This window comes from Ailuropoda melanoleuca, chromosome 8, assembly GCF_002007445.2.
Source record: "Ailuropoda melanoleuca isolate Jingjing chromosome 8, ASM200744v2, whole genome shotgun sequence".
Taxonomy (NCBI): Eukaryota; Metazoa; Chordata; class Mammalia; order Carnivora; family Ursidae; genus Ailuropoda; species Ailuropoda melanoleuca.
Genome location: NC_048225.1, coordinates 104,731,501 through 104,743,513, shown reverse-complemented (window position 1 = coordinate 104,743,513; position 12,013 = coordinate 104,731,501).

Below are 12,013 nucleotides of genomic sequence, written 5' to 3'. Positions count from 1 at the left end.
CCCTCTTCCCGCCCCATCATTGCTGATAAATGCTTGTCAGTCCTGTTCTTGACTGATACCTCTTACTGTTGGGGACCTTACCTATCATTTCCTGTGAGTCCGCTTCCAATGTGAGTCAGCTCCAGTTGTAAGGAAGGGTTTCAAGCTCAACTGATGCCCCTCCCTGTGGCTCCCCGCAGCCACCCACAGGACAAGGCTAATGGCTCTGGGCATGTGAGTCCTTCACACACATGACCTGACCCCAGTGCTTGGCTTCTTCACCCCAAACGCCCGAAATTCTTTCCTAATTTCCTTAGGTGGTACTCCCTGGGTGTATCACCCTCCTTGTTCAGCTCCTCCAGCCACAATGGCAATGACCCTGGTACAGTGAGGCAGCCCACAGTGTCTGGGCTGCTAGAAGCATTCTATAGCTTGATCTGGGTGGTGGTTACACAGATACAAACATATGTAAAAATTCATTCATGTACAGACATATATAGGCTTAGGACTTGTGTCTTATAATGTAAGCACATTATGTTTTGATAAAACAGTGAAAAGTAAAAAAAGTAACCAAAACCAAAGTGAGACCCTCTACTGTGAACACAATCCCCAGCCTCCTTGGAGTCAAAGCCCTCCTGCCTGCCTGCCTGCCTGCCTGCCTGCCTGCCTTCCTTCCTGGTGTGCAGGGCCCTTGAGCTGGGACAAGCAGGCAGGGAAACAAGTGCTGCAAGGAGGTTCCTTCTGTCGTGGGGGTCCTTTGAGAGCCCGTGGGGGGAAGCATCTCATTTTGCCTGGGAAGGCTTCATTACTGGACTGGGTGTGGAAGGATGAGTTATGGGAAAAGGTGTTGCTTATTCTCTCTTCTTACTATTTTCTGTCTCCTCTATTTTTCAGTATCATCACCTTGTCTACCTCCTTCAGGAAACTTTTCTGGAAAAATCCTATCCAACCCCCAAATTCCAGCAAGCCCCTGAGCCACTCCTTGCCCCCTACAATCTCCAGTGTCAGCTGTTATATCCGGGGACTGCCAGCTTCCTCTTCCTGCCCTCCTGCCTCCCTTGCAGCCGTTAAACGGTGAGTTCTTAAGGGCTCGGACTATATTTACCACATTATATTGTATTTACCAACTCTCCCCGCCCCCGTCCAGGTGCCTCATAGAATGCCTTGCAGATAGCAAGTCCTGGATAAATAGCTGGGTACTGAATTATTTGCACATTGCCTTTAAAATTATTTTTGGTTTTTCATTTACATATCTTATCTCCCAATGTTAACAAGTTCCCCAAGGACAGAGGCTGTCCTTTATTTCTTCTGTGTCGACTATCCAAATGTCTAGCCCTCGCTGGGAACCTTGTGGTCATTCTTCAGTTTTAACGACATAACCTTGTATGGTCCTTTAGCCACTCTCGGATTTCCCTCCATGTACATTGGAAGGAAATGATCCCTGTCCCTCACTAGCTCTGGAAAGCAGTCTGAGACCCGAAAATAAGGAAAGATGGACTAGATTGGCAGAAAAGATCTAGGGGAGTGAAGGGTCCTCAAGCTCTTGCTGACTGAAATCTGTTTATTTGCCTCAAGGGTCGCCTCCTCTGGGAAGCTTTCCCTGATCTTGCTAGAGCCCCTCCTTGGGCCCCATTAAGTCACTGCTAATCATCTGTGGGCCGCCTCTCCTCCAAGGAAGGGCCCTGGGCTTGGCTGTTCACTGAGCGCCAGGACTAGCTCCTTGGTGAGAGGTGTTTACATTCTACTGACTTCCACTTAACACCTGGAAGTTGATGAGCAATCTGTCAGTGGCCTGTCTTGGACCATCGATGGGTGGTCTGCATCCTGGAAATACTTGAGAAAGCAAACGAGATCTAACAGAGAGTGAAATAAGAGCCAAGTGCCCTCGCTACCATCCTTTTACATATGCGTCCAAGCTGCCCGAACTCCTTAGTGCATAGAACCAGGAGAACACTTTATCTTCGTTCCTGTTTCTGTCAGAATTGAAAACCTTAAATATTTTTAAAAATGTACCAAAAGAGGGGCGCCTGGGTGGTTCAGTCAGTTAAGCATCTTGCCTTCAGCTCAGGTCATGATCCTGAGGTCCTGGAATCATGTCCGCCATTGGGCTCCCTGCTCAGTGGGGAGCCTGCTTTACCTCTCCCTCGCCCCCCCCCACTCTGCTTATGCTCTCCCTCTCTCTCCCTCTCAAATAAATAGATAAAATCTTTAAAAAAACGAATGTACAAAAAAGAAAAGTTTTGATGATCACAGCCTAGAGGGGGTCACCTGGACTTGGGCCTGCTTTCATGTTTGGCAGAATCCTCTCAGTGACAGTGGGCCTGCTTTGGGTCCCCAGGACCCTCTTGTCTCTGCTTCCCAGACTCTGAGGAAGCCAGGCAGGGGCAGTAGAAGTCTCCAGCTCAAGGTCATTAAGCATGTCTGCAGTTCCTCTAGCCATTCTGGGGAATGAGGCCGCCCCTCCCCTACCTCTGGATTTTATTTTCGCAGCCCCACATCATTGCCTTGCTGGCCAGGGTGCACGGAGTGGATTGGCAGGCTCAGTCTGGGGCTGGCATGGGGTGAGTGGCAGACAGCTTGGTGCCAAGGACTGTACCCACATGACCCGTCCACCCTGCCCCACATGAATGCCAACAGCGGAGATGGGTATGTCTATAAAAAGTCTCCTTTGCCAACTATCTGGATGAACCGAGTTATCAGCCTGCACGGAGGGCTGGGGGGTGGTTACTGCAGGTGCCAAGAGGGACTGGAGAGACAGGAGCAGGTGAGATGGCCCAGAAGCATCTTAAGACTGAGACCAACGGCCACATGCACGCTGGAAAGAATACTGCATAATACCTGGCATTTAGCTGGTGCTGAATGTGCTTCAAAGAGCTAGTTGAAGCTAGACTAACTTGGAGGGGGTGGAAGGACCCTCTGAAATTATCCTTCCACTCAGAAACCGAATCCCATTTGCAGCACTGCCCAGGGAGCCAGTCAGTCTCAGCTCTAGTATACCCAGGCTGGGAGTCAAGCCGTGAGATGTGTGAAAACCTGAGCCTTGGTTTCGTTCTCTCTAAAATGGGGAGGATGGGACACCTGGCTGGCCCAGTCGCTAGAGCGTGAGACTCTTGCTCTCAGGGTCGTGAGTTCAAGCCCCATGTTGAGTATAGAGCTTACTTTAAAGAAAAATAAAATGGGGGGAGGGGAATAATACCCCCCTTACTGTGAGAAAATGTAGACAGGGTGTGATATAGGAGCTGGTATACCAGGTTTTCAATACGTTCTCCTCCTGCCCCTCCTTCTTCACAACACCAGCACAAATTGCTCTCCTGGGTTATACAGTAGTCCAGTAGCTAGCAAAGTATGTCCCTGGACCAGCAGCATCAGGATGTCCTGGGAACCTGTTAGAAATGAAGATTCTCAGGGGGCACCTAGGTGGCTCAGTCGGTTAAGCCTTCGACTCTTGATTTTGGCTCAGGTCATGATCTCAGAGTCGTGAGATCGAGCCCTGCATCGTGGAGCCTGCTTAAGATTTTCTCTCTCTCTCCCTCTGCCCCTCTCCCCACCCCTGCTCCTACTCTCTCTAAAAGAAGGAAGAAGGAAGGAAGGAAGGAAGGAAGGAGGAAGGAAGGAAGGAAGGAAGGAAGGAAGGAAGAAAGAAAGAAAGAAAGAAAGAAAGAAAGAAAGAAAGAAAGAAAAAGAAAGAGAGAGAAAAAGAAAGAAAGGGAGAAATTCAGGTTCTCTAGGGGTGCCTGGCTGGCTCAGTCGGTAGAGAATGTGACTCTTGATCTCGGGGTTGTAAGTTTGAGCCCCACGTTTGGTGTGAGATTACTTAAAAATAAAATCTCCAAAAAAAAAAAAAAAAGAAAGAAAAGAAACGCAGATTCTCAGTCCTGCCCCAGACCTGCTGGATCAGAAACTCTGGGGGTGCGCCTCCATACTCCGTTTTGGTAAGCCCTCCAGGGTACTGAGCTGCAGTACGGTTTGCAAATGACTGCTTTAGAGCCACAAAGGAAAAGTCTAATTCCCGTTCTACAGAGAGCCATTCACTATTTGAAGACATTTTTCAAGTTCTTCCTTGATAAGTTTCATTGTTTCCAGCAACATCCTCTCCACTTCCTTCGGCCATCCCTCCTTGGCCATGTATTCCAGACCCTTTGCCATGCTTTTCTCCAATCATGTCAAGCTCTGATCGTTAGTGACCTTCATAAAAATGGGGTCTCCCAGCACTCCACTCAGTGCTCCCGAGTGGTCTAAGCAGCACTTAGTACAACGGGTTCACTGCCTCCTCCTTTCTAGAAACTTTGACAGCTATTTATTGAGTGCCCGCTCTGTGCTAAGCACATGACATATAATTTTTGTGTACATTTTTCAAAGTAGGTGCTATGCCCAACATGGGGCTCGAACTCATGACCTTGAGATCAAGAGTCACATGCTCTACCGACTGAGTCAGCGGAGGCGCCTTTTGTTTACTTTTTTTTTAATTGAGGTTAAACTTACATAGATTAAAATGCGTAAGTCTTAAGTGAACAAAGTGAATTTTTATATGTGTACAAACCCCGGTGACCACCACCCAGATCAAGATACAGAGTATTTCCAGCACCCACTCCGGAAACAGTAGGGCGCCTTCTCAATATTATGTCTGCGAGAGCATAAGTTCATTATTCTTCATTGCTCTGCGGTGTTCCCCCATATACATACACACAATTTATTTGCATACAATTTTATTACAGCCAAATGTATAGACGCACTATTTATTTATCCCATCGGCTATTGAGGGGCATTCAGGTTGTTTCCGGTTTGGAGCTATTATAAACAAGGCTGCTGTGAACATCCATGTGCTTGTGTTTGGGGACATAAGCACTCATTCTGTTGAGGACATGCCCAGAAGTGAAGTTGCGAGGTCATAGGATGGGTTTAGCTTTAGGAGCTGCTGGAAAACAGTTACCCAGAGGGATCGTCCCAGCATCCACGCGTCTGGAGTTCCATTTGCTCCACATCCGCCCTTCAGTCATGTTCACTTTAACCTCGTGTTGGGAGGACACTAGTTTCTTAGGGGTTTTCATCTGCATTTGTCTAATAACAGATACTGTTCAGCATCTTATATACTTACTGGCCACTTACACATTTTCTTTTGTGAAATCCCCCTTCAAGTTTTCTGCCTCCTTTTTTTTTTTTAAGATTGATGTATTTATTTTAGAGAGAGAAAGAGGGAGTGTGAGGTGAGGGGTGGGGCCAAGGGGGAGGGAGAGAGAGAGAATGTTAAGCAGGCTGCACACCCAGCGTAGAGCCCCGTGTGGGGCTCGATCTCATGGCCCTGAGATCATGATGTGAGCTGAAATCAAGAGTTGGTCACTTAACCGACTGAGCTACCCAGGCACCTCATGTCTTCTGCCTACTTTTAACATTGGGTTGTCTGTCCTCAGAAAAATTATTGAGGAGTTTTTATTATGTTCTAGGTATGAGTCCTTTCTCAGTTACATATATTACAAACATCTTCTCTTTGTCTGTACCTACATTATCTTTGATCTCCACAATGATCCTATGAGGTAGGCATTATCATCCCTTTTATATGGATGAAGAAACTGCGGCTGAAGAAGGCAGAGGAACTGGCCCAGAGTCACGCAGCTAGAAAGTATGGAAGCTGAATTTTGAGCCCACTCCAAAGTCTGGCTCCTCCCCATGACACCATCTGCCTCGCACATTCACCGCCTACTTACACACCCAAGACTTGTGCACAGGCGTAGAGCTGGCGACATTTTCCCCCAGGAACTGCTATTTTTTTGTTTAAGGTTTTATTTATTTATTTATTTGTCAGAGAGAGAGAGAGAGCACAAGCAGGGGGAGCAGCAGGCAGAGGGAGAAACAGGTTCCCTGCTGAGTGAGAAGCCCAACTCGGGACTCCATCCCAGGACCCTGGGATCATGACCTGAGCCGAGGGCCCACTGAGCCACCCAGACACCCCTCCCCAGCCCCCACCCCCTGGAACTGCTATTGAACTAAGTCTTCCTGTCTTGTCTATGTGCAGTGATTTACCGAAGTCCTATGCCATATGGGGTTTGGTATACGTGGGAATAACGGGAGGAATGTGGACGCAGGAACGGGACAGACCAGCACTAGGTCCTGGCCCCGCACTCGACTGTATCAACTCAGGACTCGACATCGTCAGCCCAGTTCTCCTCAACTGCAAAACATCACATCCTTACAGTGTTGTGGTGGGAAGGAATGAGAGCACCCTTGAGCCTCTGGTAGGACACCGAGTTCGCTGCCGCCTACACTTCTCAGTTGCCTTCCCCCACCCTGAGCCTCATGTGATTTCCATTTGGGTTTCTCATCCCCGCCAGCACCGTTTGCATCCCAGTTCAGCCACACTGCAGAAGGGCTATCCCTCCAGCTGTCCCAGAGTAAGGGTGGCCCCTCCCATTCAGAATGGATGGTTATTGATAGTCATCCTACTCATTGAGAAAAATATTGAACATAGTGCACCATTCTCCGCCCTCCTAATTAACCTTCCATTCAGAGCTCAGGTGAGCTATTCATCCTGCGGGAGCTCCCCCACCCATTGCTACCCAAGGTGCCTGCCTGTGTTCCCTCCATCTACACTTACCACATTTTCTTGTGATCACCAGCTGGGGTGTCCTTAACGGGGATCGGTTGTCAGCGCCCTGAGGCTGGAGATTGGGTCACATAGGAATCCTTCTGTCTCAGGCGCACAGCGGAGCACCTGCCTGGTACGCAGCAGACATTCGGGAAATATTAGTACACGAATTGGAAGTCTCATTACTAGAAGCTTGAACTTACGAATCAACTCTGAGGTGAGAAATCATATTCATGGAGGACTTCGTGAGGGATGTACGATTCCCCGATTAGTAATTCTCAGACCTGGCTAGATACTAGAATCACCGGGAAGCTGAGGACAGTCAGCCTCTCTGGTGGATGGGGTCCTGTGCTGGTATTTTGCAAAATTTCCCCAGGGTTTTCTAATGTGCAGCCAAGGTTGGAAACCACTTTCTCTAGAGAATTGCTCCCATACCCTGGCATACCATTTAGGCCCCGCATGAAAGCGCTCTTGTTGAATTCTGCCGGGGCTTTATGCCTAGCTTGAGCGACCCTGCGGTGTGTTATGGCACTTATGGTGGGGGTGCTGTTGCCAATAGACCCCTGTAGTTGTACAGGGGAGACTCCTGTTGGGCAAGAGAAACAGTGATTCTCCTGAACACCCAGTTCTTATTTATCTTGTGGATGCTGGGAATCATTTAATTAACACTTTTTCCAAGCTGATAGAAGCTGCTGGAAAGCTCCTGGCCAAAGTCATGTCCACCTTTATCATCTGTACAGAATTGTAGAGTATATGTATCACATGCTGACTTGGTTCCTCTTCATTTTCTGTCCTTTTATTCTCCTTTACTCATTTCCCCCCCCCTTTTTTTTTTCAGTTGAGATATAATCCCCCTACCATAAAATTCACTCTTTTAAAGTGTATGATTCGGGGCGCCTGCCTGGCTCAGTTGTAAGAGCCTGCGACTCTTGATCTTGGGGTTGTGAGCTCGAGCCCCACGTTGGGTATAGAAGATCACGTAAATAAATTAATTTAAAAAACCAAAGTGTATGAGTCTGTGGTTTTTAGTATAGTCACAAGATTGTGTGACCATCACCACTACCTAATTCCAGAACATTTTCCTCATTCCTAAAAGAAAGTCTATCCCCATTAGCAGTCACATCCCCTTCCTCCTCTTCTCAGCCTTTGGCAACCACGGTCTCCCTTCTTTCCTTATAGATCTACTTGTTCTGGACAATTCATAGACATGGAATCATATCATATGTGACCTTTTACGTCTGGCTTCCTTCATCGAGCACGTTCCCAAGGTTCCTCCATGTTGTGGCACACCTCAGTGCTTCACCCGTCTTTATGGATGAACAAGAAATTCCATCACATGGATGTACCACATTTTGCTTTTCCATTCATCTGTTGATGGACATGTCTCGGCTTTGGTGAATAATGCTGCTGTGAGCATTCGTGTACAAGTTCTCATGTGAATGTGCTTCAGTTCTCTCGGGCATATACCCACAGCGACTGGCCGCACGTATATGCCATAGCAACTCTATGGTTAACTTTTTGAGATTCTTTTCTCACGGAAAATTATTTTTTATCTTGTACTGTACGCCCCTCTGTAAGCCTCTACAAATCCTTCTTTCTGGAACAAGGCAGAGTATAAATAAATAAATCCCAAAGCACTCCCAAGCCATCTGTTTGATAATCTGTGCTAGAATTTTGCCAGGATTCTATATTGAGCCGTTTGGTCCATTGTTTCCAGAAATACCTTCTGTCTCTTTGTGAAAATCAGAACATTCTCTCATCTCCAATGTCCTCATCGTTTATCCTGGTTGCTTTTCAGTCCTACCTGCAAAAGGTATTTCATGACTCAGGTGTCTAATTCTCTTGAACGTGGCCTCCAGCCTTCACGGGCAGGTGCATGAGCTCCCACCGCCTGCCTTCTTGTCTACTTTGTGATACAATTAAGTGTTTGTATCCAAGTACTTCCTGCACTTGGTTAAAACTACTGAACAGAGGGGCGCCTGGGTGGCTCAGTCGTTAAGTGTCTGCCTTCGGCTCAGGGCGTGATCCCGGCGTTATGGGATCGAGCCCCACATCAGGCTCCTCTGCTGGGAGCCTGCTTCTTCCTCTCCCACTCCCCCTGCTTGTGTTCCCTCTCTCGCTGGCTGTCTCTCTTTCTGTCAAATAAATAAATAAAATCTTTAAAAAAAAAACAAAACTACTGAACAGAGGAGTGAACATGTTCACCTATGGGTGAACATCCCTACCTCATCCCTTCTCTCCCCTAGTCCTGCTCCTCGGAGGCAGCCACTTCCTACCTGTGTTATTCTGGGAGTGACTTTCGTGTCTCTAAATCATATGCTCATGCTACTGTTTCTGGATTTCTCCATTTTAGGCAACTTCTAGTGATTTGTTAACTGGAGAGGATAGGGATTAGTTCACATACATCATCCGTACAACTCTCTTCCCACCCTCCTCCCAACATGGTTGGAGAGCTGTTCTTACTTAGTTCCTCTCAATAAAATAAAAATAAATCTGTCAATTACCTTAGCTGTTTCAGGTAACATAGTTATATCTTTATTTCTCATCTCATCAGCTCTTGCTAGTTTGGACTCGCTGTTTTGCAGGCCAAGGCTACCATCACTCCTACCTTCCCCTTGGGTTCTCCTTCCCAACTTCTGTCTTCTGAACATTTCCTTGAAATGCTCCATGTTGCTAACATTATATTCTAACTTTCTAACCATAATGGTCTTCGTGCTTTGCCTATAGCTTACTTCTGAAAGTTTAAGTCTAATAAATAATTTACATTTGTGACAATGTAAAAACTGATTGTGGCCGAGCCAGCGATGTCTTATAATTACCTTTCACTTTATTTGTTTTAGTTTGTCTAGAGATTGGTTGCCTGTCTTCTCCTGCCTTCTCCTTGCACTTCTCTTCTTCTCTTCACTTGACATTATCATTTCCTCAAGTTTGTCTCCCAACTTTTCAGCCTATCAAGTATTCTATTTATGAGCTCCCCCTTTTCCCCAGGGACCCCGCACACAGGGTCTTGGCTCTTGTGCTCTAATTTGGGCAAGTTGCTTTTTTTGTTGTTTATTTATTTATTTAGTAATCCTTATGCCCAACATGGGGCTCGAACTTACAACCCTGAGATCATGACCTGAGCTGAAATCAAGAGTCAGACACTTAACCGACTGAGCCACCCAGGCATCCCACTCACACTGTTTTCTGGTTGCTTCTTTCATAGTGTCCTATCCTTATCTGGGGGTGCAACACCCCCTTAAATCTCCCTGAAAATACCTCTCAGTTATGGAAAGTTCTCTTGTGTCTTCTGAGTCTGAAGTTATTTCTCTTTCTTGTGAAGCACCCTCCCTGCCACGATGTACGTACCTTTGTTTCCTTTTCACACCAGAGACTTTTGTCAAATGTCTGATGGTCTTCGTCTTTCTGTATTTAAGAGTGAGGCTGGACTGGTCAGTTGGCAGACTTCATTTCCTTTGGGAAGGGAGCCTGGGTCACAAGGGCGGGGTGGGGGGGACTCTAAGTCACAGAGTTGGAAGCCCCTTCTTTGGGGTCGTTGAACCTTCCATTTGGGGATGGATCCCTAGCTGCCCCACATGTTGCTTAGGGATCTGCTGTCCCTGCACTGTTGGCCAATACTTCTCTTTTCAGCCACAGCTACGTCTCCTGCCCCCTCTACACGGTCCAACTCCATTGCCTCTCTGAGGCCTGAGCCCCACTGTGGTTGTGCTGGGACGATGTGGGGCCTTCTCAGCTGCCTCCCACTCTGGGCTTCCTGTCCTCCCCCTTCACTCTTCTCCATGTCCACCACTATATACTCGCTGAAATTGTTCTTCTGTGCTGGCCTCCCTCCTGTTCTCGTCCTCTCTAGGGGAATGTACTTTTCTTCGTTGCTTTATTGTCAGTTTAGCAGGGGTCATGGGAGGGAAGACAAACATGTGGCCAATAGTCTGTCTTGAAACAGAAATCTTCAATTCCCTCTTTTTTTGGTTTTGGTTTTAGTTTTATTTTTTTAAAGTAATCTCTACGCCCAGTGTGGGGCTCAAACCAACGACCCTGAGATCAAGAGTCGCCCGCTCCACTGACTGAGCCACCCAAGCACCCTTTCAATTCCTCCTTAATGTGTCTGTGTTTATGTTTTTCAGAACATAGGAGAATGCACCAAAGTCAGTTTCACACTCATCATAAATGTCTCGACAATTTGGGAACCAGAGGTTCCTGAAACCCGAGGGGCTCCTTCCTTCTGTCTGGCTGTTTTTATCCTGTGTCCCTTCCGAGTCCGATGGGGCTTCCCCACCCACCCCATCGCCCCGTCACCCCATCGCCCCATCACGGACCTCTGTACACTCACATCCAAATGCCCACTCATGTCTCTGTCCAGCACGTGTGTCGGAGCCGCAGCTCCAGCGCCATCCACCATCTTTGTGGGGTGCTTCTGACCCAGGCGGGTGTCTCCTGCTCCATGGCAGAGCCTCCTGGCCCACCCTGCCTGCCCCTCTGCCCAAAGCAGTTCCAGCCTTCTTGCCCTCCAAGTTCACACCTGATTTCATCCCTCATTTACATCAAAAGAGGGACATTTTAAAGCAATTGGTGTCACCTCTGCAGAGGGCTATTTGGCATCAGCCATGACACTAATGACTGTAACTGACCCCTGGCCTGTGATCCCATCACCATCATCATCATCATCCTCGCACTTCGAGGAGGTTATTCCGCAGGTGGAAGTGTTCTTATGCAAAATGACACTTGCTCAAAGCTATTTATTGCAGCGCTGTTGGTTTAGGCAGAAGATTGCGGGCCACCCGAATGACTAAGTAGAGACAGAAATTAGATACACCCATATTGTGGAATATTATGTAGTCATAAAAAATGAGAAAACTCTTTATATAGTTAGGAAATAGTATCAAAGATATATTTAGTAAAAACTGGAGGATTCAGGGTAAGTGGCTAACACTTGTGTAACATTTTTGTAACGGGGTAGAAGATAAGATGTTTATCCTGTCTATGCATAAAGTCCCTGGAAGTTTATATCAACATCACTGACTCCGAGGAGGGGAGCTAGCTGGGGGGGATGAGGTGAAAGGGACATTTTCACTATATATGCTCTCGGACCTTTTGAATTATGGAGCACATGAATGTGTTGTCTATTAAAAATTAATAAAATTTAAAACTCCCCCTTTGTGTAATCTCAATTTAGTTTTTTAAAAAGTGCACATAGGGGGGTGCCTGGGTAGCTCAGTCAGTTGGGCATCTGCCTTCAGCTTGGGTGTGGTCCTGGGGTCCTGGGATAGAGCCCCGCATCGAGCTCCTTACTCAGCAGGAAGCCTGCTTCTCCTTCTCCCTCTGCCGCTCCCCCTGCTTGTGCTCTCTCTCTCTGTCAAATAAATAAATAAATAATCTTAACAAAAAATAAATTATTATAAAGTAACTTGTATGTTAGTCTATACTCTCTGAATTCAGAAGATGTTCTAATATAAC